This window comes from Schistocerca americana, chromosome 5 (genome assembly GCF_021461395.2).
Source record: "Schistocerca americana isolate TAMUIC-IGC-003095 chromosome 5, iqSchAmer2.1, whole genome shotgun sequence".
Taxonomy (NCBI): domain Eukaryota; kingdom Metazoa; phylum Arthropoda; class Insecta; order Orthoptera; family Acrididae; genus Schistocerca; species Schistocerca americana.
The window spans coordinates 620,129,468-620,134,529 of NC_060123.1; the positions used below are offsets into that span (position 1 = coordinate 620,129,468).

Here is a 5,062-nt window from a genome sequence, read left to right on the forward strand (position 1 = left end):
TGGTAGGAGTGTTTCTACATCTGAAAGATAATGCCCATTCCAATTTCGCGAAGGTCGATCAAGAATGGAGCTAGTGCGTCACTGTGAGGATGCAAATCAGGTTTGCTTTAGACACGCGCTTTTACGGTCGTCAGTGTTAGTTACCTAGACTTGGTGATATAATGAATAATGCCTCTAAAGCGACAAAGACGCCATTCTTAACACCGTTAGTGTGTTTGAACGAGGTCGTTGTCAGCAACTGTCCAAGGAGCACACATTCCCGGGGAAAAGAATCTTCACGATACCAGTTGACAGTGCTGCATTGGTTTCTAACATGAGGTTTACTCAACATATGCAGGCCTGAAGATGGCACAATGTAATGCCTAAACTGGTTGCTTAACAAATAAAACCAAAATAACGGCTGTTGGTATTTTTTATTATTGGAATACAGCCAATAGTGAATGAGAAGTCTTACACGCTGCAGCTTGTCAGGGACTGGCAGAGATTAACGGGAAAGTAAACAAAATGCTTGGTGCAGGAAACCTCAGTACGGGATAGGCTCCAGTAGCGGTCGTGGACGGGGTGAGACGGAGTATTAGGTTGACGCCGTTGGACCGAAATTATACAGCTGCTAGTTTCTGCTGATCTTCGATTCTGACGAGGATTTTAGTTAGCAGAGGGGCAATGATAAACAGTCACGTGTCTGTGCAAGAACTTGACTTACGCGTGAAGACACCTCAGATTGGAAGGTCAAGGTTCGGAATAAACTTCAAGGTTAATTATTCCTTTTGAGTGCGAACTCCCTTCCTCACCTTCCCTCTCTTACATCCACATCCACGTGAGACAATCAACGCTCCCTCCGCATCCTGTCAGCCTACTCTATAGCACCAGCACTGTCGCTCAAACCATGGCAAAAACCACCCATGGAACATGACAAACTTCTAATTGCTACTTTGCTCCCTTTCTGTTTTAAGCTGTCTGAAGACTAAAAAGCTCACTCATAAAACGCTTTTAGCTTTTATTGACAAAGTGGCTCCAGCATCTGTATTGTAATCGTCACGAGAAATGATTTTTATAGAATGACTGACAGTTTTGATTAAGAATGACATACTGGACACACAGCTGTCAGCACTTTTTGTTTCTTGTTTCACTTTCTCACCGCAACTGCTACTGCTTTCATGTTATGAGAAGCTCGATTACAACTTGCGATGCCCTTGCCTTTTCATCTTTATGGGTCAAGAGCCTCGTCTTTCAGTCGAGGCGAACGGTTTTCTTGCACGATTTGCTTTTCTAATTTGGAGCTATTTATTATTCATAGGTTATGATATTTGATTACGAAATGCGATCCACAGACAGTGTTTTACAGTTGCGTTATTACGAATTAGAGGTGATGCCAGTGCAGGCACTCATAAGGAAAACGTATTTCAAATATATAATATTAAAAAAAGTTGTTGTTTATTCCCAATGATAATAGCACCTGGCGATGCTAGAGAGGTTAACGGCGTTCTGTGAATGAATTTTTTAGTTTGCCGTTCGATTAACGCAAAGAAGCGAAAATTCCACGACAGTTACTGAACAGGAGAACGGTCCAAATAATTTTCCCTGTTGTTTATTTGTGACGTTCGAGCAGCAGTCGGTATATTTTTGGCACTATGTGAACGTCAGAATTATCCAGAGAAATTCGCTCGACATATCCTACTGATATACACTTAATATTCAGGATTATTCCGACTTAAGTGATTACACAGAGGTAGTAGAACAGTGTTTTTAAATACAGGAAGGTCGTTCCAACACAAAGTACCGCTTATTTCGCCATTTACGTTGAAAAATTCTCCGTCTGAGAAAACGTTGGGACACAAAGGGAGAGGTTTGTAACAAAGTTTTATGCTAGATCCTCGGTAAAATGTTCACTGTTTAAGTAGAAGGGTGCATTAGTTCTCGGTTGTAATCTTGCTAGAGACAAATCTGTTACCCTTAATGTAAAAAAGCGACTAGCAGGCAGATTGGCTGTCAGTAAACAAGTCCTACGAAAACTTTTCCCCCATGAAATTTTTTGCCACTTTGATTCCCTTCTCTTCAGATTTAAAGGCGATAAACTAACTTAATAGCAAACTGTGAATGCCTACTTTTTCTGCTTCTGTCAGCTGCGTTGACTCACTTGTAGCACAGGACGATTACTCACATGGATTTCGTTGTGTATCTGCGACTACTGCTACATTTACATACTTTCGCATTAATACTGCATTGCTTCTTCAGCATGGCTATGGCTTGGATGTAGACGCAGACCGTTTCGAAGCCTAAAGTGCATATTGTTCTGCTAATTCTTGAGAATTTATACTGTTTTTTTATTTTTTTTTATTTTTTTTATTTTTAAAGGAACAAGACGTTTATCTTAGCGTTCTCATGCTGAGTTTAGTTCATTTATTTTAGTAAAGTGCATAATTAATTGTGTTTAACGAGAAAACACAATTTGTTGAAAACAGCAGACAAACTCAGGAGTCAAATTATTCAGTAGCAGTGTAGTCCCCTACAATATCAAAAATACCCTGATAATGTTCAATAGTTTTTCGACTTCGCATTCATAGATAGTATGTTGGGAGCACTTCGTCTCCTTGCAGTAAGGCTATGCACTCCGTCTTCAGGCCACGAGTGGTCTACCGGGACCATCGGACCGCCGTGTCATCCTCAGGGGAGGATGCGGATAGGAGGGGCGAGGGGTCAGCACACCGCTCTCCCGGTCGTTGTGATAATACTCTTGACCGAAGCCGCTACTATTCGGTAGAGTAGCTTCTCAATTGGCATCACGCGGCTAAGTGCACCCCGAAATATGGCAACAGCGCATGGCGGCCTGGATGGTCACCCATCCAAGTGCCAGCCACGCCCGACAGCGCTTAACTTCGGTGATCTCACGAGAACGGGTGTATCCACTGCGGCAGGGCCGTTGCCTTAGTAAGGCTATGCGATTTAGCATAACGAAGAAGTCTCGAGAATTTTGTCACCGACTGTAACATGGGACGGCCGTGACCAGCCAAAATGGCACATACTCCTTGGCAGCAATGTGACCTTCCAGAATAAACGTGGGGTTCATGGAACAGCACGATATGGTTGCTCAGATCATCACAGAACCTCCCGGCCATGTTTCACTCTTGGGAAGTAAACACCGCCAGAAGCTGGAAAAAGTGTGAAACAAGATTCATCCGAAAAAATAACTTTCTTCCATTGCTACACAGTCCAAGTTTTATGGCTTGTCAGCCACGTTTTCCTATTACGGGCATTTGCACCACTGATGAACGGTTTTGGAATTCAAACTCGCGCTATATATTCACGCGAATGGAGGTACCTGAGAGTTGTATTTTTGCTGACCATGTTAGCGAGTGCGACACTTACTTCTGTAGTTTCTGCAGCTATGCGTGATACGTTTCTTCGATACGGTGCCTCTTGAAACACCAAACTTTCTGGCTAGCTTTGCCGCGGAATAAACTGCCACACCAGCACCAACAATTCGCCCACGTTCGAATTTGTGTAGCTGTGACATAACGCACTCATAGCTACACAGAACTGTCGTCTCAGCGTTATTGACATCGGCAATGTATGAAGGACATTCCACAGTGCAACCAGCATACTCTACTAGCAACTGTATATATGTTGAAATATACATTTCGCGATGTCTTTCCACATTTTTGTCCAGCGCTATAATTGTATGGAGTGAAGCCATGCAAGGAATGGAAACGTCAGCGATAAGCATATCAGACAGGACGACAACAGAATCTTGAGAAACTTGGAGCTGCAGAAGAATGGTGAAGACTGAATGAGTAGACCAAGTTGCTAACAGAGAGGTGCTGAACGGCACTGTGAAACAAAGAAATTAGTGGCACAGTTTGACTAAAAGAAGGCATCGCTTGGTTGGGCTATCCTGAGCCGTGAAAGGTTCATCAGTTTGATATTGGAGGGAAGTATGTGACGTAATACGGCTGTCTGTGGCCAAGGGATGAATAAAGTGAGCAACTCCAAATGTATATAGCTCCCTGTAGTTTGCAGATGAACGGCTCGCACATGTTGGAAAAGCTTGTAGAGTTACATGAAATCAGTCTCAGCACTGAAGACTACTATAACACTACAACTTCCAGTAATATTAGACCTATTTTTCATTTAAACAGGTTTTTCAGAAGGATACTGAGGCAATACTCCCTCGATAATCACATCTGTAGATTATTTAACAAAAATGGTTCAAATAGCTCTGAGCACTATGGGACTTAACTTCTGAGGTCTTCAGTCCCCTAGAACTTAGAACTACTTAAACCTAACTAACCTAAGGACATCACACACATCCATGCCCGAGGCAGGATTCGAACCTGCGACCGTAGTGGTCACGCGGTTCCACACTGTAGCTCCTAGAACCGCTCGGCCACCCCGGCCGGCGATTATTTAACATCCCATAGCACTGGCCGACAGTATCCTTGTGGCTCACTGTGCTAAGAGTATGACAGTCGCCTGACATCATATTTGTTTTCTCGTCTAACTTTCAACTCTACGACCTCCCCTCGCTTTTTGTCCTAAAACTCAGTTTTTTTGTAAATTCGTCCTTTCATGCAACCAATGACCATGTTTCTCCAAATGTACGCCATGTTGTTTTTCTGTCATCTCTTTCTCTGTAGTCGTAGCAGTATGTTGTTTCTGGACCGTACTAACTTAAAAAATTGTAGCTTATGTCTACGAGAGTAATTAATGAAAATCGCTTCAATCCGAAAGGTCGAATACCTATGGAATCGTATTTACAAATATCTCCTTCACATGCTACACGACGTGCTGAAGGAAATTGATTTAGCACAGCATTCCAGCTCTCCTGCTTAAATTTAACTTCACAATATGTTTTGTAAGCTGAGTATATTATCGGTTTTCTCAGCACAAGCTGTTTCACACTATGGATTCCAATGAACTTGAAAGAGGAAGTAAGGTTTGCTATGCAAGAAGAGATATTTGAAAACTTTCAGCAAAACAGCTGTTACAAACTGTATTCACGTAAATAAGTGCAATCCAAAGTATCTGATTACACGCTCTGATATTAAAATATTGAAGGATTTAA

The 5,062-nt window shown here is 42.3% G+C and overlaps 1 pseudogene; it reads right to left on the bottom strand.

Annotated features, from left to right (window-relative positions):
- Positions 1-2,807: 2,807 nt before the first annotated feature.
- LOC124617444 lies at positions 2,808-2,925 on the bottom strand (annotated as a pseudogene).
- Positions 2,926-5,062: the final 2,137 nt, after the last annotated feature.